Below are 24,376 nucleotides of genomic sequence, written 5' to 3'. Positions count from 1 at the left end.
TCTGGCAGGAATAAGAGGAAGGTGTTCCCTGCACTGGAAAATGTGTCAGAATGACTGTGTTCCCAAAATGAGAAAGGTAAAGAAGCCTTGATAAGGTCCTGCTCTGCTAACGAGAACTGGAATGGGAGAAGTCAAGAAAAGAGTGTGAAATCAAACATGACTAAAGATGCAGATGGGAGCTCTGTGAACAAGAATGAGGAGTTCGAAGTGGACTTGGGGAATGAAAGGAAGACAATGAACAGCAGAAGGAAGGAAGGATTTGTCCAGTGCAGATTACCAGAGGAAGATAGTAGCTTTAACTGCAATATCTAAAAAAAAAAAACAAAACAGAGAAAAGCAAAAAGGAGAAAGCTAGTAAGGCTGTATACAAAATTAACTAGGACAGGAGAGGGTGAAAACCAGGTAGCTTTAGGAACTATTAGTAAGAAAGGAAGATTTTAGAATAAACAAGGGCTTAAAGACATGGAGCAGTCATAAGAGAGAGGTGAGCTTGGAGAGAGGGAACTTCTAGAGTCAGAGATCATCTGCACAGACAGTTATAGCTAAAGGTTAAGGAACAGTACTGTCCCTGAGCATGCTTACATCCCCAGGGAAAGGGAAATGGGAAAATAAGACCTAATCAAAGGAGACAATTAAAGGGCAATAAGAGAAAATACAGGAAAGATGGGTGCTGTTGAAGTTAGCAAGTTGAAAGGGGACAGGTGGCAAGAAACAAATCAAGAAGCTGGAAAAATGCCCATTATAGGGGGAATAAAGATTTTGGGTAAGATGGCTTCCTTGCAGAAAAGTGGATTACAGTGTGGCTTGGAGGGGATTAAAAGGACAGAAAAATTGTGTTGTATTAGCCTAAGGCTAATGATATTTTTGTTGACCTCACTATTGCCAACATTTTAGCCAGAAAAACTTTTGCACAGATAAAGGAGGTTTAGTCATCCCGTTTCTCCACCACACTCTACTGTTTCACTGTCCAAAATGGAAGTCTATTATGAAACAGGATCTGAGTGAAAGGATGTAGCTACAAGATGTTATTCCTCATTCTGCCAAGATTTCTGGATAGACCAGGCTCTGTGGAGATAAGGATAATGCTTACTTTTCTTTCAGGGTGGTAAAAGGCTTTGAAAGCTTCTAAAAATTGACATGAAAAGCTATAAGTAGGAGAGAATTAATCTATTCAGTGATGAACTGATTTAATTTTCATTTGGATTATGTTACCAATGAATCTCATCTGAACATATGGTATGACGCACCAATATGGAATAAATTAAAAACAGCAGGTAAAGATACTCTTGATGTTTTTTATAAATTCATGATGTTTACAAATTATTAGCTAGGTCTATAGACAATATAGTTATTCAATATGAACAATACAAATGTTTTTATCTGAAGTAATAAACCTTAGAGATTTGTCAGGAGGGCTGGAAAAGCATGCTCTCCTGAATCCTTTTTAACAGATTCCCAGCCCATTGTCCTGATAAAAAAAAGCACCAGGGACTTACAGAATCACAGAATCACAGGTTGGAAGGGACCTCAGGGATGGTTGTCAATGAGAAGTTGCTTCTTTTCTACAAGTACTAAAATAGATCTCTTCCCTGCCTTTTTAACTGTGAAGTACTATAAATTCACAAGTTTTATGTGCATGATTCAGCAGTTTTCATTTATTATTATCCAAAACAGATTTGGAAGGAGTGAATTAAGATATCTTGAAAGAAGTCTGATTGAAATATGACAAGTGCAACAGATTTTGAAGTTTATTGCTCTACAAATAGTTTTCTTGATTTGAATGTTACATTTCTTGTCTTGTATTGTTTGGAAAGTTAGGTCACAGTTTGGGATTTGGATAAACTTTGTATGAATAGTGTGCTTTTGTTTTGCTCTTCCTTTGCAACTCCATATTTCATCTTGATTTCAGCTTCATAGTGAAATGCAGGTAAATGGGAACATGTTGCTCTTAGCAGTCTGTGGAAGGTTAAGGCTGTGTCTTGCTAAACATTGATGGTGAACTGTTGCCACTGGCCTCTCTCAATATGCTCTCTGCTCTCTAGACTTCAAAGAAGTAAGCCATTTCAGTTCTAGAGATTCCTTATGTCCTTATTTAAGGGGAAAGGCTCAGTTCTTCATTACTCTAGCACTTCTGAAAAATGTAAATGTAAATCTATTCTTAAACACTGCCAAATTTTCTTTGTAAGATGGGGAAAAAAAAGAAAAAGAAGTAATTTGTGTGTACTGTGAAGTAAGGTTTTGTGCATCTGTCTAGCTACTTCTATCAAAACGTGTAATGACTCTTCACAAATTATTCACCTGCATGGCCTGCATGGGCTTGAGAGCCTGTAGGTCATCCTAAAAGTCCCAATCAATGCAGGAATATCTTCTGCAAAGGGTTAATAAATGCTTTGTCTAGTCTAGTTTTCAGTTGATTGGGCAATGACAGTCTTACTGCTTCCCCTGAGAGATCTTTTCATGTAACATCAATTCCACAGTAAGTCATTTCTGTTTCTCATTCTGTTGCCCTATAAAACTTTCTGGGGGGCAAGGGAAAAATAATCAAAATGAATGAGTAAGGCCTGCGTCACATTTAATTAAAAATATTTTTGCCCTTGGAATGAAAAGGTATGGTGATAACCAGAGTCACTGGGGAGTCCTGCCTAAAAAGTGTTGGCACCATATCACCTTATTTCAGTACAGATAGAAAATTGAACAAAATGTGCAATTATGTCTTAAACAAAAATGTGGTGCTAGACATCAAATGCATGTAGCTGAAGCAACATATGAACACATGGCATCTTTGCTAAGTAATTTGCTCTTAATTGTCAGCACATTTAGTACTGGCATTTTTAGATACATTTTTGGTTCATTCTCTAACAAATGACTCTACACTAATTGTTTCTCCCAGCAATTTATTGCACAGCTGGGAGACCAAGTTGCAGAATTGCACACACACTATCTTGTATTGAATTCACTTCTTGAAAATGTTTAAAATTCCATGAGGTGGTCAAGAATTATTTTAATTGCAGTGTCTACAATGAAACTATGGAATTAATTAAATGTCTTGCAGGGCAGGTAAAGTACGGCTTTCAGAACCTATTGCTTAGGAATGTTTCAACAACTGTAATAGTATAAATCAAGATATCTTTTAGTAATGGGGATAACTGACATTTCAAAGGATCTCTTAAAAGCATATTTTTATTTAAAAGGTGAACATCTGCTAAGGTAGCAAACTCATCTGTATGCTAAAGAATTATCTTTCTGAGGATCTTTCCATTATGAAATACCTGTCATGATTCCCTTGTACAAATCTGTTAGGTCTCACAAATCTTTCTCTCATGTCTCTCCTAAGGGACACTTATCTTCTCTGATGAGAGATAAATGTTCATCATTCAAAAAAAAAAATGTTTTAATCTTAAGCAGACCAAAGTCTAAGGGCTTACTAAGGAATATTAGCTGGAACAGTATAAATGGAGATAGGTCTTTAGAAAATGGGATGCCTACTGGATGTGGGATTAGCTTTCAAGAAGCACTGATGTCACATTATAAGTTGGGAACAAATTGCTAAAAAGTCCTTCTCTCTTAGCTCATGAATCACACTGCTCTGATGTGTCAAATCACATCAAGTGTGATCAGTCAAATCAACTGACATCATGATGTGTTTAGTGAACTTTTTTTTTTCCATAGGAGAATGATCTCATAGCTCTCCAACTTTACACTGGAAGCAAGATCTTGAGCCATCCAGAAGAAAAGTGGTTGGATGAAGTTAGAATATATTTTAAGTCTGAAGTGAGCAAATTCCTGTCAAACTCTTCAGGGCTTTGTTTTTTAAATAATTATTTTTTAACAACCTTTTACCATTGTAAAGTTATTTTTATAATTGAAAGTAGTCCATGCTTTTAGCAGTCTGTGAAACATAAGTACCATACATTACTGCAGAGGCTTAACATCATCTGTATACCTTTGGATGCAGTGAGCCCTTTGAAATACTGCCCTCATTTCAAAGACCTATCTTGCAAGCTGTAATTTTCCTGTAAGGGTTAAGGTAAGCACAAGGACTTGGCCGTAACAGGATGAATCCACCTAGTCGTGCTTGATCTTGGCAGCTAAGACAACCTGACCCATGAAGTGCCTGGGCTGGAAACCCCAGCTACTGCTAGCACAAACCAAAGCCTGTTGTCAGACCCATGGCAAACACAAGGTCACAGAAGCTGAAGTTGGAAAGCTCTGTACGGCTTCATAGCAATGGCTGAGATGATGAGTATGGAAAAGAGGGCAGATCATGACCCACCCATAATTTATGGGACTCTGGTTGTGAGCAACATCATAAAACAGATCTGCAAGAAGTTTAAGTCCTATTCATACACAGCCCCATAAAAAGAGAAACTGGTTTGTTGGGGGAGTTGGGGGGTTGGATGGGTTGGGGTTTTTTTTCAGAAGATGCCATATACACGCATGCTCCTAAATTCTGTGTGCAGTCTCCAACATGGTGCATGCATGCAAAAAGTGGGTACGCAAAAAACATAACCAATCAATATTTGCACATGCAATCTCTGATTGTATGCACATTCAGAGTAAAAATGTGTGCAAATTCTGCTCTTTTTTATTTTGTATCATATTCACTTGTATAAAACTTGTTAAAAATCTTGCTGTAATCAATTAACAGTACTCTTTTAAGCTATTTACCACTCTGAATACAGAGTTTCTTCCATTTTTAACCACTTAAGGAAGTTATCAGCTAGTATATTTTTACATTTTGTTTCAGTTTGATTCTCTTCTCTATGTATTCTCTTTTTTTACACACAACAAAAACATCCCTTTTTATTTTCACTATGAAGGGGAGGAGAGCATTGCAGTCTAATAGAATAAATGCAGCCCAAGCTAAATTGACATAGCTCTGTCAGTGTTACTGAGTGGTGTCAGCTTAACCTGGAGTTGAATTTCCATTAGTTTCAACTGAAGAAGGACTAAGGTCCTTAATCAAAAAGGAGTAGAACCAAATAGTTTTTAGCTGAACAGTTTTGGGGACTTTTTCTCATAAATTTGCAGGTTGAAATCCTAAATCGTGTAGATTGCTTATCAGATTGTATTATCTGCTGATGTTCAGCCTCTGCTAACTAAATCAGCACCTCTGAACAGCAAGACTGCAACTTTCTATAAATCACAGTTTAGTTAAAACAGCCTGTCTGTGACCTGCATGTTACAGGAACAGGTGCAGCACCTGAGTAAGTGGAAGGGGAAATGGAGGGGTTGGGCAGCCCATGATGGTGACAGCATCATATGACAGAGTACATGCTACTAGAGAAGGACGAAATAGATTTCTCCTACCCACTGTTGCTGCTCTGTGCCAGCAGAGAAGCTAAAACACCTGATACAATTTTTAATTTAAGAGATTTTTGTATATTACTTCAGCTGACAGAACAAAGGATTTGCTACTCTCATAAAAATTCGATTTTTTTCCAGCCATATCAGCTGGTCCAGTAAAAGACAATCTATTCCTACAAAACTTACCTCTCTTATCCTCAGATCTGCTACTTTAAATAATAAAGGCAATGCTGTAGTTGGCAAGTAGTGGCAAGTACCTTATTGGCTCAGTTCACTTGAGCAGACTACAAGCAATAGCCAGCCTTAACACCTGAGAAGTTAGTGTCTACACTGAAGACCCTCGCTCTCCCAGCCTCCTGTCAGGAAAAATCCCACAATTTACACAGCTGGCAGATTGAAATGGGGAATGTGAGTAACTAAGGTCTTTTGTTTGCAACTGGAAGCTGAGGGGAAACAAAACAGCCAATTTGTTCTGATCTGCCCCTTGAAAAAAAAAAAACACCTTAGGGTGGTTGCATGTGACTGGTCATGTTAGGGCTGCCATAGGAGAGGACCAGCTTTTGTGGACCCTTTGGTTATGTGTTCTGGGCCAGCCTGGGAAGTGCTGCCCACAGCCCGTTCACTGTGAGTGGATGAGTCATGTTTTGCCCAGAGAGGCATTTGGGCTCTTATTCAAGCAGCCCTTCCTTAGATTACCATGAAGGTTACCTCCTCTGTGGCCCCAAGCAGAGGTGGCAGAGCTGGAAACAGCTCCTGCTCACCCAGCAAGACCATGCAGATGTTCCTCTCCTCACCACCAAAGCTCAGTCAACTCCAGCCCAGCTGAGGAAGCTGCAGCTGCAGTAGGGCCAGGACTTAACCCAGAGACCCTTATTAAATGTATTTTCTTCTGGAAATTAGAGTACAGTAGCTGGTATTTTAGTTAACCTTTGCAATGACATATTTATTCTGGTGTACCCAATAATTTCTTATCACAAATTTTTTTCCGCATGGAAACTTTAGACATTTCTATTTGCAGAAACAGGCTTGAAAGGATTCTGTTCCCACTTCTCTGTAGAGTGTGATTATATTTGTAACAATTAAAAATGCAGTTCCCCTTGGGGAAATGTCAGTGGTAATTATCACACTGATGATTCAGAGAATGCTTCCTTCTACAACTGGCTCTTGATAAATTGCTGGTACTTGTTTGACACTCTCAGTTCTCCTGTTTGATTAAATAATCATCAGGAAAATATCCACATCATCACTTCATAGTCAGATGTCAGTCTGCTTTCACGCTGAAATGCATTACTCTTGCTGTTAGAAATCACAACCACATCACTATGTGAAAGCCAAAAAAGCCTCCAAGAACTCATGTGTGTGGCTCATAGTCTGTGTGTGTCAGTAGTAACTAGAACCCACCTCTGAATGAACACCACTTGGGTGGAAAGTGCAGGGGTAAAATGTTTGCTTTACTATGGCAGCAGTACATACCAATAATTAAACTTTCCATGTTGTTGCTGGTCTTTTCTTGTCTGTTGTTCATTATTATCTGTGTTTTATTGTGCATTCGGCTTGTGACACACATTGACGCTGGGCCACAGACCAGTCAATAGAAACACTTCAACTGACTTCTGTGGGTGCTGGATCAAACTTTTTATCTCTTCATGAAAATGGATCTCACGTCTTCTCCCTGTGGTCCCAAATTCTACATGTACCACATCTTCACTCCTCTCCTTGAAATCCTGCTCACTCAGTCATTACTCGGTTGATGTTCTCTGCCTTGGCCTTCATTGCAGACACCATGTGCAAATACTAATGTATACCAGAATCTTATTAGCATATCTTGCAGTGGTAAACCTTACTGTGTTTTTCCCCTTCCTTCCTTTACCGACATGATTTCCAGTGTTGTCTAACTGAGACCAAAAAGTCTGTTGTTGGAAAATAGTACTACTTTATCTGAAATTTAAATCCTTCTGGTAGCTGACTGCAGCTCTGGTTTTCTTTCTCTTTCTGCCTTGTTTTTGAGTTCCGCTATTGCTAAAGATGCAGTTCTCTCTCACAAACATGTAAGAAATTCTCACATCCCATACGAAACCCTTCACAGTTGTGATTCTTGGGTGGTTTTGTTTGTTTTCTCAGCCACCAGCCTATTCATGTATTTTATTCACTCTGACATACAGTGAAGCATGTTGGTAGTTTCCACATACTGCAATTCATTTTCACTACCTAAGTAAAGTCCCTTCTGTCAATATTAGAGCACAATACACTGGCTTCTTCTCTTCTTTTTTTTTTTTCCCCCGATCCCTCCCAGTAAACAAATGTACTATCCCTTTAACCTCTGACAAGCAATGGTCTCTCATGGAGCAATGAATGGATCAGCTTTCCAAAAGTGGTTCAGCAACAGCAATTCTGGGTTATGGCCTTCTTTGAACTCTTGATCCTTCATATCTGACGTGCTGTCTAGCTCCTTGACTGATTTTCAAATCAGTCTTTAACTGCACAGAAGCTATCTATGCATTTGGCCAGACAAATCACATGAGCAGATGTGAGGTGACCCAAACAAGGTACATAAATGATGTGTTTGGGATCAGATTCAGTTGCCCGCTGTGCTAGATACCACATAGACACTAATTAAAAAGACAGTTCTCACTCCAAGAAGCTTCAGCATTGCGATGGAAGAAGGCAACCAACACCTAGGAAGTGGGAACAATGGATGACAAAAGCATAAAACAGTGTTTGGAAACTAACAGAATTAAAGAATATTAAAGAAACAGCTTTGAATTTGCAAGGTCAAATAACCAAAGTTAGGAAAATCCAAAGATTAGATTGGTTTCGCTCTACCTTTCCTTATGTGACTATGTGCTGGTTTTTTCAGCAGAAATATTTTGTCGTTCACATTAGAGGTTATTGCGCAAGTACTTACTATTTTGTTTTCCCTGCACTGGTCACTTTGTGCTCTCCAGGTGCACTTACTGCATATCATTCAAACCTTTACCATGAAGACAGTATTATTCATGAACTTTGCCATCATATTTCTCACTGGAGGATTCACAGCATCCATTTTCACGTCATCTGCAGAGGCCCATCGTGATAACCCAGCAAAGGTCTCTCACCCAGTCAAGTTCTAGGTAGCCCTTCTCGTAGTGCTTACAAACAAGTCTCTGGCATTTGCTGAGCTGATGGTAGAAACCCATCATACATATTAGAAAGACCCTGGGGTGGATCTTGCTAGCACATGGGCTAGGTCCCTGGTCATGAAGCTGTTGCCCTTTGATTGGTTGGCTCAGCCTACTACTGAGGCAGGGGAACATTCTTGACCTTGGGAACACATTCCTGGCACTGGCAATATAGAAAACTATAGTCTTCCACTGAAGATGGCTTTGGTGGAGGAGTCAAGTCAGTGCCTCTGTGTCACAGAAGGCTGAGCAGTAGAAAGGCCTACAAGATGGAGAAGCCATCTGGAATCAACTCCATGAAGGGAGAAAGGGAGAACCTTCAGGAAATTTATAAATAAATCGGAAGAAAAAGTTAGGCAGTGTCAAATCACTAACTCCAAAACTACATCTGTAAAAGTCTCTTTGCAAAGCAATCAACCTCTAAACTCCATATGTACTTTTCTTTCTCATTGAAAAACTTCCCAGGTGCCAAGGGTTGCATCTGCTATCCCAGAACTGTCACAGGGCAGCAGTCTAAGTTCATCATGTACCTGATTCCTACACTAGAACAGGATCTAGAAACTCTGTCCATCCCCACAGCCTTCAAGAGGCTCAGTCAGGAAAGCATTGTAGATGTACTGCGCCATCACCTACAGCATCTGGCTCCACCTAAAATGCCATAGTTCGTTTCAAAATTTAGCTGAAAAAGAACTGCCTACTTTCGTATGTGGGTGTATATATGTATATGTGTATACAGGTGCCTGTGTTTTACTTTCCTTAATAGGATTTACACCCCCAGTCTCATACTTCTCATGCTAGTGTCCTCATTCACAAGCTGTGGAACATTCTGGGGTACAGGGACTTGTGTCACTGCCCAGGGAAGAAGTCATGATTCAGCAGGTCAAAGACTGAGAACACAAGGGAGATGATGGCTTTGTAGCCCACTCAGCCTTAAAATACCCCTACAGAGCTCTTGAGAGCCATAATTTTTCAAAGGCTTGCATGATGGCAAGTTTGGGGAGCGTCTCAAAGGGATGGTAAAAGGCGCATCCTTGAGTAAAGGCCACAAATTAATAAAGGCTGCCAGATTTCAAGATAGGGGAGAGATGACCTATGTTTTTCCAAATAAAAGGTCAGCAGAAATTTTTAGCATGGGAAGAACACCATGTTTTTCTCCATATTCCTTCTTAGAAGGGGTAGTTTATTTTCCGCATAAATATATGTGTGTATATATATAAATTTAACATGAAGTGTACACCCAGCATAGAAAATTTCTATGGTGTTTGGCAAAGTTGAAAGTTACTCAAAGAAGGATTATATCATGGGAAATATCAGGCAACCACAGTAACAAGCAGGGTTATCAGCCTGGCCTATAACAAAACATATGGCTAGCGAGCATCATGCACTGGCAGATTTTCTGTTCCACATCAGTGACCCCATATTTCAGCAAGGAGCTAGTGAGAAAAAGGAAGTTGGGGAGGGGGGAATATGTAGCAGATCTCTGCTCCTTAGAAAATATGTATTACTGCTACATGTAAGAAAATTTGACCTGTAAGCCAGCAACCTGACTGCCAAGAAGAGAGGAACATTTTTCCCTGAGCTTAAGCTGTGAGCTGGGACAAGGATCTCAGAAGTGGAAGGACATAATGTGGAATGGTTGGGTTTGCCCATGTGTTGCTCTTATGCCTTTCTCAACTAGTCCTATGGGACACAACTGGTTAAAGATCCCTTGTAGTAAGTGGGAGGGGGCAGAGAAGGCTTTAATTCAGTTGCCTGCAAGATGATGAGACCAAGACAAAATTCTGTATAAAAGGTATGTAGAGAAACACACTGAAGCATTAAGTAAAAGAGCCAGTTTCCACTAATATAGTTCAAGGAGGCAAAGCTGATCTGTCAAGGAGACACTATAGCTGATTGTTACTTGTAAAGTCTGAAGTCAGTTAACTGCTCACAGTTTAGAGGAAAACATGTTTAGGGTTTTATTGGCATATACAGAGATGGCAAGTTGTTGGGTTATGAATAATGGAACGTCTCTCACTCCAATACTGCAGGCAATTGCTTAAGTGTCTCCAGGCTGGACTGCATAATTTCCAGGTAATACATTACAGTGTTTCCCCAGGTGGGACTGCCACAAGGTGAACCTAGTTACAGCAATTCTTTCTGGTTTAATTTGTCTTTTGGGGGAGATTTTGGGAACTCTGTGTTCTTCCTCAACACTTGAAGCATGAAAGCTGTGTTTTATTGTATCCACCAAAGCTATATATTAGCTTAAAAACAGCTTTTCTGAACTTTTAAGTTCTTATGAATTCTGCTAGTAAAAAAAAAAATCAAAGTCTCTTCTACACATAGATGATAATAGGAAAGCTACATATACTCAATTTGGCATCTGCTCTCAGAGATGTGCTCTATATATTCATATGCACACACAACAGTCTTTGAATAAGTAACATCTGTAATGTCCTATTTACTCTGATTAATGAAGAGAAAGGCATTAGATCTCCTGAGCCCTTGAATGCTGTTCTGCAATTATGTCACAACTGATCTTTATTGTTTCAGCTGATTATTTAACTCATTTCCTCATGATTGTCTTAAGTTGGCTTCTTTATAAATTAGATCTTGCTATTAACAGCAATCATTAATTACCCTTACAGAAGGTTTGTGTCTGCAGAGGGACATGTTGCACTTATAAGTTCTGTTTTATCCAACTTGGGTTTAAATTGTTTGCTGCTGCCATTTCTGTGCAAGCTCCAGGGATAATCTGGAAGCTAGTATATTTATCAATAATACTTCAGAATTTGTTATGTGCAATGCTGAGGTTTGCAGATAGGCTATTAAAAGCAAACCATTTAAAATGCAAATGTTGTCAGAAACAAGAAGAAGGTTGTTCTAGACCCAGCAGTTTAGACTACAAACTCAATGCCTCTTCAAAGGAGATGAATGAATATTGCACAGAACTGAATCTGATTAGGATGAAAAAATCATGTCTAAATTATGAAGTATGGATCTACTGAGAAGAGCATAAGAGTGGTTGCAAGGCATGTTCTTCCTCACCACATTTTTAAAAATCTTGCCTCAAGCATCTGACAGAACAGGGAAGTTTAGTATCATGTGCTTTGCTACAAATACTGTTTGCATACTAAAGGCACTGTAAAAAAGGTAACAGGAGCTCCAGAAGTACCCCAGGTCCCAGCAGCAAATCCAGAAGCTGGCATTAGGCACCAGGACTCCCTCTCCAAGAGCAAAGAGCAGCAGGCACAAGCACAGAGAGACATCTCTTCCTGCAGCAGACTCTGCATCCTGGGACAGGGCTTCTGTGCAGTTCTGTCTCCCTGCTGGGGGGCCAACTGGATCACACAGTATGGCCCTTCTGCCTGTGTGTGAGGGTTTCCTTTAGAGAAAAAGAAGAGTCGGTTGTGTACAGCCTCATCTCTCAAGCAGTTTGGGATCACTAGTCCCTAGTCCTTGTTCCCTCAGTCTTTGCATTAGTGACTGGAGTCTGGCAGCAGCCAAACAAAATGTTTCAGGCATTGGACAATTCTGGACAGAGCTTTTTTGGGTATAGGTACCTTGGCTCTGCTAGAGTTAAGCCTGAGATACCTTTATTGGCCTATAGGCAAGCCTAATAGGAAGGGCAGAAGGGATTTTAAAATTATACCACTGGAAATACTACAACATGAGAGTGAAGCAGTAGTATGCTCTTACCTGTGTTACTGCAAAGAGGATAGCAGAAGGATGCAAAACTGATGAACGGTTAGAAGTATGGAAAAGTTTAGCATAGTTTTTTAAAGTGAAGAAGATAAATGCAAGGGGAATTGGCTGTGTTACACAAAGCAGCACAAGAAGACCCATGCAAAAACAGCTGTTTCAAAGAAATAAATTCTGTTTAGCGGAAACTACCTCCTTGTTGAAATGATTGTCCCATTAAGTCATCAGTCTGTGTGGTAAAGCCAAATCACATGAATGTTAACAGACTAACAGACTAAACAAAACTATCTGTGACAAAATAAAGGATAACTAGGCCACCGCAACTTTAATGTGAGAGACAAATTCAGAATTGCAAAGGTATTTGAAACACAGCAGAAAGCATGTTTTCTTAATCCAAGTATCTAATAAGTGCTGAGAGAATGACGCGTACAATTGAAAACACATGCCCTGACTGAACATGAGACTGCAAGGGGAAGCATGGTGTAGAGACTGGCTTTGTTTGCAGTAACCCTGGGGAGAATTGACACAATGCAAAGGTGCTGGCACTGGTCTCTGATAGCAAAATGCAGCTGGAAGATGAAGCTCTGTTAATGAAACAAAGGTTTTACTAACTCTCTTCATTAAATCTACGCTGGTATATTCTATAGCAGGTTGGCTTCTGACACTGGGAAGAAATGGATAAAAAGTGAATTCCAAATAGATAGTGGAGCTGAATACAACATAATCACAGCAAGCGCCATGCCCAAGGTTAAAATTCAAAGCTCTGCACGTTTCAAATAGCAAGCTCAAAATGAGTCCATTTGGCAAAGCTGTTCTTGCCTGTCTGCTAACAGATAGAGTAGTTTGAAATAGTGGAATAAAACGTCCCAGGTGTGCTTGATTGAAGAGCAGTCTGCAAATGCAGATGATCAAATTGAGTAGATAACATATCTATGGAATTGAATTCTAGACTTCCTTTCAAAGAATGCCATGGGACATAGAAGAATACAGGGTGTATTAAAGGTGTGTAGCAAATCTTATAATTCTGAGGCAGTTTCAAAAAGTGTGGAAAAAAACAGCATACCAAAGTTAAAATGAATAGTTGCTCCCAGGCAGAGCCATAGAAAAAATAACATAAGATGCAACCAACAGAGAATGAGAAGATGGCAACACAACTAATTGTCACCAAACATGCTTTTTTCTTTGTCTCCTTATTAAGGAATAATCCTGTTAATAGGATCTGCCTTTTTTTAAAATGATAATATATTTGGTTGGCAAAGATATCTGCATTTCTCTATCAGACTCTGAATGCCTTTTGATTTAATCCAGATTCTGATATAAAAAGTAATACTATTTGAGTGTAACACATATTAAATGGGTTGAAAACCAGATAACTAATAGATCAGCGTAGGAGACAGTCCTCACCTAAGGGAGAACTATCACAGATCCTCCAGCAGTTCTCCTATGGATCACCACTGCTCATTAATTTTATCAATATTTTCAGGGGGGGAAATTGCTGGAAAAGAATGTTAATTTCTTTGAACACAAACGTATTTTAAGGACATGTCACTTTGACTAAATTACCTGGATCACACAGTAAATGGCTGCACATCTGATCCTGTATTTGACTTTATCATAGGATGGGGATCAGGGCAGCCCATGGTTGAAAGGGCTGAAGGCTCTGAAGGACTGAGAATCACTGAATGTGAATTCCCAAGGTGACATAGTAGCTCCTAGGGGTAATTCAAATGAAGGTAGCAAGCACAGAGAGTTCTTTTAACTATATGTAGCATAAATCCATCATTAGAATACAGTCTTCACTTTGGAAAGCATGCAGACAGTTTAGGAAAAGATTCAGGAAAATGCTAGAAGAACTGTTCAGATTCAAAGATACAATTTAAGATTTGGTTTAATGCATCCATGTACCTTCAATTCATATTTGTCACCACTGAGCATTGCACTAAAGGTCTCCAAGGTGGCACAGAATGACGTGAGATGACTGAAAGCTTTGGGGAATATAAAAGTTGTCAGAGAAGGACTGAACTGAAATAGACTGAGATCAACGAATCCCTAAGCTATTGACTAAGGGCTATGGGGATGTAGCTATCCTTTGCTAAACCAAATGCTTAGTGCCGTAGGCTTTCCAAAACATGAGCTTAAACAGCATGCAGAGATTAAAAAGTCACAACTGGATACCTTTCAGGTTGCAAACAGCCAAAAAGACATTGAAGTGACCAAAATTATTATGTTAAAAAAAAAAAAGAGAGAATCAATGCACTATATAAGTAGACATGTTTGTGAAATAATCCTGAGAGTGTCCACTCTGATATTCACTACAACTAGTGGCAGAGGGTTAAAGAAAGACTTCAGGGATTTGAGAAGGAAGCAAGAGAAATGGCTAGATTAATATCCATAAAAACCTTTCAGAGATCCTTCCATGCTTACAAGTTACAAAGAGCAGAAAATCTGAAGTGTCCTCAGGACTTTGCTTCTGGTCTGAAGTTGAACTTCTGTTTTAGTGGAAGAATAGGACATGTACTAATAGGAGAGAGGCCGTATGAATAGTGTGTCTTGTTCATGGGTGAGGGAGTGGCTGGGAATTAGCTAGAACAGTAGGAGGGTATTAGTACAATGACTCCAAGGAAGACAACTGAAGATAAAAATATGGTTCCAGCTACGAATATGGTATAATAAACAACAAACTTCAAAGCAATGTAACAAAGAATGTGAAGAAAATTAATATTTCAGATTCTTCTAAAACAGTAGCAGGGTGTGTGGATAGCGCAGTCAAGGAACAGGAAAGTCTTATTAGTGAAAAGGTATAGTCAGCATCACTAGCACCTGGTGGGATGAGTCATATGAACAGAGCATCACATTCAGATTCTAACTCATATAAGCAGGTAGAGTAGGTAAAAGCAGTGAGCAGAAGGAGAGAAGACCAACTCGGTAATTATAACTCACAACTAAAAGGTCTCAAAAGCATACAGGTATTGATGTACTAACTACCAAAGACCAGGGATGCTGACAGGGTTGTCACAAACCGCCAAAGCAAACCTGAGAAGGGGATGAATTACCTCTTAAACATTTGTCTGCGATATCTAGGAATAAAAATAGTAACATCTGGGCAAACTCAGTTCAGTGTGTGTGCTACTTTATCTCATGCAGCTAGCAGTAAACCCTCAGTGATAGTTTCTAAAAATCATGGATAACTCCACAACTTGAAAGGCACATTGTCCAGCATAGAAAAAAACTAATTTTTGACCTTGTTATGATGAATTAATTTTTAGACTGGAAACTGGTGGGTGGCTAGAGACCGGAAGTTACGCTGCCTATGAGCAATACTCAGCAATATCTACATGGAAGGCAGCTTCTTAACTTCAGAATAGTCCTGGGACAGAGTGAAATGAAGGCGAATATCTTAAGTAAAAAGGTCACCACCACAAAACATGCAGAGGAAACTGTATTAGATAGCAATTAGCAAACGTTAAGTGCTATAAAACAGGAAGCTAAAGGCAACAGGAAAAATCCAGGTGTAATATATGTAAAAGCAGTAAGAAAAAGTTCTAAGGTATACTGAAAACAAAAGAAATTCTCTCAACAGTTTAGTTCTGACACTGGCTAGAAGTGAAAAATCAGTGTTTTGGTCTTCATTTGGAAAGCAGGTTGATGTAATCTTAACAAAAGAAAAGTACTTTTAATAAGATTATAAACTAAAGAGGATATTAATGCTTAGTGGGATAGAGAAATATTTATCAATGAATTTGCAGTCTTTAAAGAAGTGATTGAGGAGAATGCTGATGTTCATTTACAAGAAATCTTGGGATACTGGTGACATTTCAAAAGATATAATGTTGTGCTTCTACTCAGAAGGGAAGAAGGAGGTGACCCAGTAACTGTGGACTGATTAGCATGGTACTAATATAAAAGCCAAACTGACATGGGATTAATTTAATAAAGAATTCAGGAAAGGAATAGAAGTTATGTCAATCCATATAGCTTTATGAAAAATAGGTTTTGGCATTGCACATTTGATTTATTTTGATGAGATTATGGACTTAGTTTATAAGTGTTTCAGCTTTTGTAAGGAAGTTATCCCCCAACATTCTAATCTTAACATATTCTAAAGTATCCCTGTATTATACAGTACCCCTAAACAGTAGACATCAAAGACTACTTTAAGCAAGGTAAGCATTGGCTGATTTAAAGAGCACAGAAGAGAGTTGCTGGTATAGACATCATCGTGGAAGGGGATTACAGCTACAGAGGTTCTGCACAGGCTGGTGTGTTCAGCGCTCCTCGCTGTTGTAATCAGGTGGCCAGAGGTATGTACATACCCAATGTTGATCAAATTTGTGTCAAGGATGAATGTGCCATACTGTGTATGTGGCATCTGCATACCTACATAGCTGTTTCCATGTCTATGAAAAGACGACGGTGCTCAGGGAGCTACAATCTTTTTTTTCCCCTGAAGTAAATCTGTTCTTCTAGGTAACAGAGCAGGTCTGCAGCTAAGGTGCACAAATGTCCTAGAGAAATTTGACCTGACAAACAAACAGATTCTAAATGTTGCGAAATATAAAATAAGACATTTAGGAACAATAGATGCAAGCCGCCCTTACAGACTGAGGAACAGGTCCTAGTAGACAGAGGTGGAGGAAAGCAATGTTATAGTGGAAAATTGTGGGAATATGCAGTCCCATTGCAGTGCTGTAGAAGTGCATTTGGGCTAGGGCAGTTCTTGGTTGCCTGTACAGGAAATATTAAATAGAAATAAAGAGAGACTGCTGCTGGAACAAGTGCTAAATACCCTCACACTGTGTAGGTAGTTACGGCTTCATGCTTTGAGAAAGGAGACTGTAAAATTGGAGATGGTGTAAGAGAAAGCCTCACTCAGAGCTTAATAACTGGAGAAAGTGCTTCATGCTGACAGGTCACACAAATTTAATTTGCTTAGGTTGCCAGAGTGAAGACAGAAAGGTACTTTAATACAGTACGTAAACTTCTTTCATGGAAAATAATGGATAATAGAAGTCCAGAAATTTAGCTGAGAAGAACAGAAAGATAAATTGCCGAACAATTTTTATTAGAAATAAAGAAAAATTGAGGCTTTTTTTTTTTGGTCTCTTCTGTTTGCTTTTGCCAGTGAATGATTGGCGTATAATACCAAGATTCTCCATAAGCTGATATGGCAGGTCACATCAGGCACCTGCTTTGAAAGTCTTTCACTACCAAATGCATTGTATAGGGCTCAGTAAAAAGTAACTGGGAGAAATCTAATGGTCTGTGATGTACAGAACAAGGTGTAGGTTCTTCTAGAGTTAAACTATCAATTTTTAAAGCAAAATTTTAACAAGTCTGGGAAATAACTCCTTGGACACTTGCTGAAAGAGCATCAATATGAGGGGATAAAAGCATCAATATGAGGGGATAACAACAACTCTTTAATTTCTACTGGCATGGCGTGTTACAGCAGACATGAAGTAACATCCCTTGCTGAGGGGATGGTTATGACACTCTGAAACAGTGTGCACACAGATGCTCAACTTTACAACTGCTTTTTCAAGGAGAGACTATTGTAGGCATTTCTCTCCTGCATAAAAAAGTGATTGGGGCTATCAGGATAGATGATTTTGCCCTTGGTGGAGTTATATACCAATGATATGGTGTTACCATATCACCATGAAGCCATGCATCATGGTGTAAAAATGTCACTTCAACTGCATACCTGGGTATTGGGTGTTTAAAATAAGACCTTGGAGTATCTGTTGGTTGTTTTGGTTTTTTTTCTTAAAAGGGGGGCTGGCACTGAAGACAAAGTAAGTACAAAATTTGCATTAGATGTAGGAATCATGTACGTTTCTGAATATGCTAAAATTGAGTGATGTGGCTGATCATCACTTGCTCCAAATCTCAGGTGACTGCCTCTATGTGGTGTTAACTGCAATTTGGGTTGGGCTGTGGAATGCTGGACTGGGAATACCCTGTACCCTTGGGCACAGTCATTGAGATGCAAGTGGCCTACTGGAATATGTCATAATACAAAAATCGGTAGGTGTGTCAGAGGCATGGGTGCTGACTGCCCTACTGACATCAAAAGTAGGGAAGTGTAATTAGTGATGCTACTGCCTTTTTTCTTGGAGGACCTGGTGTCATCGTCTGAAGTTAAATTAGATTAACTGGGCTAAATAGGTGCAGGAGTAACTGCCTCCTTACCAGCAATGCACAGTTGAGTTTCTCAGTGCTGTGGTACAGCTCTGTTGTAAAAACCTGCCTTTATGACCCAAATGACACACAGGCTTTCAGCTGGGAAGCTGTGACTGCCGAAGTAGAGGGAGAGGGGTATAGGATCATGGACTCTCTATGTTCTTGTACCTCATGACCCAGTGTTAATGGGCAGTGGCGCACTGCTTGGGGCTGAGGACAGCTGAGACACTCAGGCTGTCCACTCGTCTAAATCCACATAGCTGCTGAACCAGGAACAGGTTAGGAACATCATTTGGAGCCAAACCAATCCCCATCAACTAGCTGAGTGCTCTCCTGCCTCCAGAACAGATCCTAGCCTGCATTTCAGCTGGCTGCAAGGGGAACATAAACATTGACAAAGCTAGGGGTTTCCCCTCTTCTCCTTTTTTCTTCTCTTTTCTGTATGATTTTATACTTAATTTGTAGTTGTCAGAGGAAGCAAGCCTGCTTCTTTCTAGCTGAAGGTTTAGTAAGTCAGAACTTTTGGTTTTGGATTAAATTTTACTTCAGGTCAGGTCGTTTGTGGAAAGTGGTTTTGGAACCTATGACTCAGTATCTCCACATTAGAGAAAACTTCCCTCCCTAAAGTACACAGGCTTGAGTAAACGTTAGAATAATTGTAGGATGATTCCCAGGAGTGATTCGCAGTCTGTGGGAGTACAAGGCCACATATTAATTGCGTGGATCTAGTAATAGTAGTTGCTTTATTTGCTCTGTAATTCATCTTTGATCCTGCACTGCAATAGCAGTAAGCAAACATCCCCTAAGTAGGCAAAAATGCATTTTGGGATGAGTTAGGACCTTCAGAATTTGGTCCCAGGCAGGCAAGGTAGAAAGTGCAAAAATTTTTTAATGAAAATTTAGCAAGGTGAAATCAAGCTATCGGGACAACTGGCTGAACAGACTGCTAGGGTCTTTTCTCTAGGATAAGAAATTGAGAGCACTCATCCCAGTGCAAATTAAGGTCTCTCTATGCAGTGGGGAAGTGGTATTTTCAGGCTGTAACTTTTGGTGGCAATGCATGACACACATATAGCACTTAGCATCTGGGGTTTGGACGTAAAAGGTGCCCCTAATGTAACACTGTACTGCTGCTCAGGAAGAATGTTGAAAAATGACAGTATTTTAATACTGAAAACACAATTGCAAGAGCAAATAAAATAGTTCAGCTTACAAATGTCGATCAGAGATGCTTTCCTACAAAAAGCCTGGCAACTGAGTTTTGAGGTGTACCCGGGTACCAGGGATTGATGGCTCCCGAGGCAGCCTGGAGCTGCCTGCCTTCCCCAGAGACACCTCCATTAACAGCAGGTTTGAGGAGTCGGCATTGCTTCCCGTTCTGCCAAATTTATTTCCTTATTAATAAAAAATTTTCATCTTCCTCTGGCCTCAGGTGGTTTTTTTTCTTAAAGCATTGTACAGCTACCCGAAGAAAAAGAAAAATAAGAAGAAAAAAAAAACAAAGAAAAAAAAAGAAAAGAAAACCAGAATTCCTTCAAGGTGGGCTTCCAGTGACAGCTGTCTTTTATTCTCTTTTTTCTCTATCACGTCCCTTTCGAGGGCTCTTGTCAAGTATGAACTTTCCCCTCGCCTCTCTCTTTCTCTTTCCGAGCGACTTCTGATCTCAGAAATGTATTTTATACGTTTGATGGATGAAGCGATCAATTTCTTTTTCGACCGAGCGTTTCTGGTTTGGAGAAAATTGGCGGCGCTTTTTTCCTCCCTGCCTGTTTGTGTATTTATTTTGTTTCCTCCTCCCCCAAGGTAAATCTAGACCGCTGTAATGGCATCTATATATACAGAACGTGTCATTTGCATAAGACGTTTTATCAAGCGTCTTTAAAACTGCAGTCAGCCTCATTTGACCTCTAAAATTACGCTTAACGGGCGACCGTCGTTAGGCAAATTGGAAGGGACGTGCGGTATGTTTTAAGTGGTGTCGTTTACACTCTGGTGACACCCCCCACTCGCAGGGGAAGAGGGATTTGGTCGCGGAGGCTGGGGTAAGTGGGGGAGCAGCTACACCCCGCGCCTCTCCCCACCTGGGCACACGGGTGTCCGTGAGCACGGAGCCCCGCAGGACGGCTTGCAAGCAGTTGATCTCAGGTTTGCTAAGTCGTTTACCCCGCTGCTGCTCGGAGGGACGCAGGATTCGTGCTGCCGGGTTATTTATTTGTTAGCTTGCGAGAGGGCAGGCTTTGCCGGGAGAGCGCTCGCCGGCCCCGCTCCCGGGTTGCCTGTCCCAGGGGACACCAATTAAAGGCATTAATTGGACAGCCATACATCAAAGTCCGCCGCTGAGACTGGCTCCTCGGAGCTCCGGGGGTCCCGTAGTCAGGCTTTTGTTTTAGGCACCGGCGTTGCTCCACGGTCCCTTGTGGGACGGCGAAGGGGGGGGAGCAGGGCCGCGCACCCACGCGTAACACACCCACGCACCCGCACGACTCCTGCCGTCCGGCCCGCTGCCCGAAACCCTCGCGTTTCCCCGCCGTGGCGGTGCCCGTGGGTGGGTGGGCCCCACGCTCCCCTTTGAGGTGCAGCAAAACTGCATTGACAGTGGGCTCCCTGCTCACCGGGAGGACGTGTCACCGCTGATCCTCGCACACTCCCACCCAGGAAACCCACCTCCCCGCGGGCAGCGTGACCACCCCTCTCTGCGGCCAAACTTTCGTGGCTGCCAGGGGGCCTCCGGTGGCTCCTCGGCCCCAGGAGTCAGACGGGGCCGGCGGACCCGCGCTGTCCACGGGTGCTCGGAGCTCCCACGCTCAGGCTCCCGTGGACAAGGGACGCGGGGCCGGGCCCTACCCCTGTTGCACCCCAAGCGCTCCCTAGGGTCCGCCTTCCCAAGGCACCGGGGGAGACTCTTCGGGGCAGCAGGTGTTTCCCCGAGCCCGGGATCACCTCGAATTTGGGCAGGAGCCTGGAACGGCCCTTCCAGGCAGCGCCTCCGGGCCGGGGGGAGATGAAGTCTTCAGGTAAATAGGTCTGTGTTTGGAGAAGGGGCGATGAGGAGGAAGGAAGGAGTTATATGCTCGGGCACTGAGGAATAAACCCGGCTTCTCCCCGGCTTCCCAGCTCTCCTTTGAGAAATGCAACAATTCTCCCAATTACCAAACGGCCCGCTTCAACTGTTCCATTAACCCTGAATTATTCGCGACCTCGGGCTTTTCCAGGTGCGGCTCGCTCAAGCCCGAGGGAAGAGGCGGCTTTTCCAGGCGAGGCTCTGCCGGCTTCATTCCCAGCCAGGCGGCCCCCCCGGCCCGGGGGGAGGTCGGAGGGGCGCAGGGGTCGGGCAAAAGCAGGGCCGGTGGTACAGATGAACATATATATATATAAAATATATATATATATCAAACGGGCAGTCAGAGGCAGAAAATGACGGTCCACCCCGCAGCCCGGGTTGGCAGCCCCGGGGCTGAGCAGCAGCGGCGCGGTTTGCGTGTTACTTAAAAGCACCCTTTTTAACGTGTCCTTTCTGCAGGCATCGCTCTCGGGAGCAAAGCACGGCCCCGCGGAGATGGGGCTGGGTGGGTGGCCCACGAAGGAGCGGAGTCTGGCGCGGATGGCTTCGCCGCGGAGCCTGAGAGCCGGTCCGGCGGGGCTGGAGTTTGGCAGCGGTCCCCTTGACGCCCCGCCTGCAGCTCCGCTGTCTTCCTCAGGCCGGGGAGGATGTGCCGGGAGAGCGAGGAGACGTTTGATCATTTACTGCCCAAGGAGGCATTTGTTTTTCATTTTGCAAACGCTTCCCTTTAAGTAATTGTTCCTGTTAAGAGCGTATACCTTTCACTGGGCTTCGCCGCGCTATAAATAATCTCGATGAAGATGCAAGGATATGACTTTCACAAGATTGGACAATTGATTAAATCTGTGACCTGCAATTGCGAATAATCTTGGAAGGCTATTTAAACAGATGAAGGCCTAAATTGTCTTGCTTGTATCTGAATTAATTTCTCATTCATCATCATTATGGAGTGATTGGTTCTATTCAGGCTTTGCAGCCTGCTGGAACGAAACTGGATTTAAATGAGACTGTAACACAATTTAAATGTTCCCCAGCTTTAACGAGGCCAATCGAGCAGCTGCAATAAATACAAATATTTTTCGAAACAGCCTTGCTTTAAATAATTACTTAATACTTTCATGTGGTGTTAGTAAGAGGCAATTTTTGTCTCTGAAGTCCCAGGCACTTCTTGGCAGTGGAGAGAATCACTTTTTCTGTTTGCTTTGTGGCTATATGTGCATGCAACACACCGATGGAGACCCTTTAAAATGGGGTTTGAAATTTTAGTGTAAAGCTACGCTACGTTCTTGGTCGTAGGTACACTCAGTTTACCTACTTAAAACAAAACAAAAAAACAAACCAAAGTGTGACTCGGAGGCCAGAGGTAGTGATTATTTCTTGTTTGAAGGTCCTGAACTAGCGATTTCTTCATCCCCGTATTTAAAAGAGAGAGAGAAAAGGTGAAGAACTTTGTAAAGACAGGGACAAATTCGGGGGGCATCTACCCTGCTGGCAGCCCTTCGCCGATACCAAACAACAGGGAGAAGATCTGGAGGGAGCAGGGCAAGAAACGAGGTGCTCTGGGGTGGTGAAGGATGCAGTAAAAGGACGTGGGGCTGCTTCTCCTCCCTCTTTACACCCATCCAGGAACCTGATGCACCTAAATGAAGCCATTTGTGTTAACGAGACTCCAGCTTATCCTGACGTTGCCTTTACCCCAGGGTGACACTATTGTAAGCGGCAGGACAGCGGGCCTTAGGGTGACATATGGTGGAGGGTGTTTTCGGGGGCTAAACTCAGTAGTGACATAAAGTAACCAGGCGAGCAGGAGAATAATAGAAAACAAAAGGATCCTTCAGATACAGAAGCCAAAAGCGCCGCATGCCTTTCTGCAGGTGCCGGCAAACGACCCTAACAACTGAGCCGAAAATGTGAAATACAGAGAGCCGATTTTCTAATGATTTGGGCTCTGGAGTAAAGAATAGTGCTGGGAAAGCAGATCCGATCCAGTTTAATCATACAACCTTAATAAAAACATATAGCCTGAGACGGGAAAGTAAGCGGCAATCCCGGTGCTATCTCACTTAATGGTACAGGAGGTGACACGTAAAACACGACAAAGATGGTCTGAGTAGAGCCGAAAGGACTGAGTGATTTGATAGTAAAGCAGCGATTTAATGCGCGAGTTACAGCACTGCTCCCCGGGATCGTTTAGGCTTCACCTGTTCTCTAGAGCTCATCTCCTTCCTCTTCTGGTCCTTCTTTTATTAGTATTATTATTATTCAGTTGTTTAAAACGAGCATTATCCCAAACATATGCAGTGCAATCAGCTCGGTCACACTTACAAGAACACGCTTTAATAAGACAATCAATCAAACGCTAACAAGGCGGGGAAGGCCTTTCGGAGCTGAATTTGGCTGGCTGGGGAGCAGAGCCGGTGCGGCACATGGGGTACCCCGAAGAGAGCTCCGGCTCCCTCCACCCCCCCGGTGACAAGGGGGCGAGTGCCCAGCGCCGGCTCCCCGGGGACAGCGCTGTCCCCACGGCAGCGGCGAGGGCAAGGCCCCAGCGGGGCACCGGCCTCACCCGAATTCCTCAGAGGGTCTCATCCCCGGCCAGGGCGAGGCAAGGGAAACCTACCTACCTGCCTGCCTGGCGGCAGTGGCCCGGGACCAGGGGCAGACCCTGCCGCCGGCTGGGTGCCCTGAGGCTGCCCCGGCCGCCGGCGATGCCCCACGCGTGCCCGGAGCCGGCGCCCCGCGTGGGGCCGTGGGCACCCCCACCGGCGTCGAAGCCGTTAACGGCACCGGCCCCACGCAGCAAAAGGAAAATTTCATTATGAGGTAATGAGTAATTCCTCCCAGTGAGATGTATTGTTATATCTTCCACTTCAATTTAGGAGCACAGCGACTCAATTACCTAGAAAATACAGTCAATTAAAGGCTGCTGATTGGACACCAGGACGGATCATCGATCTTGTACTTTCCAATATCGCTCCAGACA

This window comes from Phalacrocorax aristotelis, chromosome 2 (assembly GCF_949628215.1).
Source record: "Phalacrocorax aristotelis chromosome 2, bGulAri2.1, whole genome shotgun sequence".
In the NCBI taxonomy this organism is placed as follows: Eukaryota; Metazoa; Chordata; class Aves; order Suliformes; family Phalacrocoracidae; genus Phalacrocorax; species Phalacrocorax aristotelis.
Note: the sequence above shows the minus strand (reverse complement) of the source record.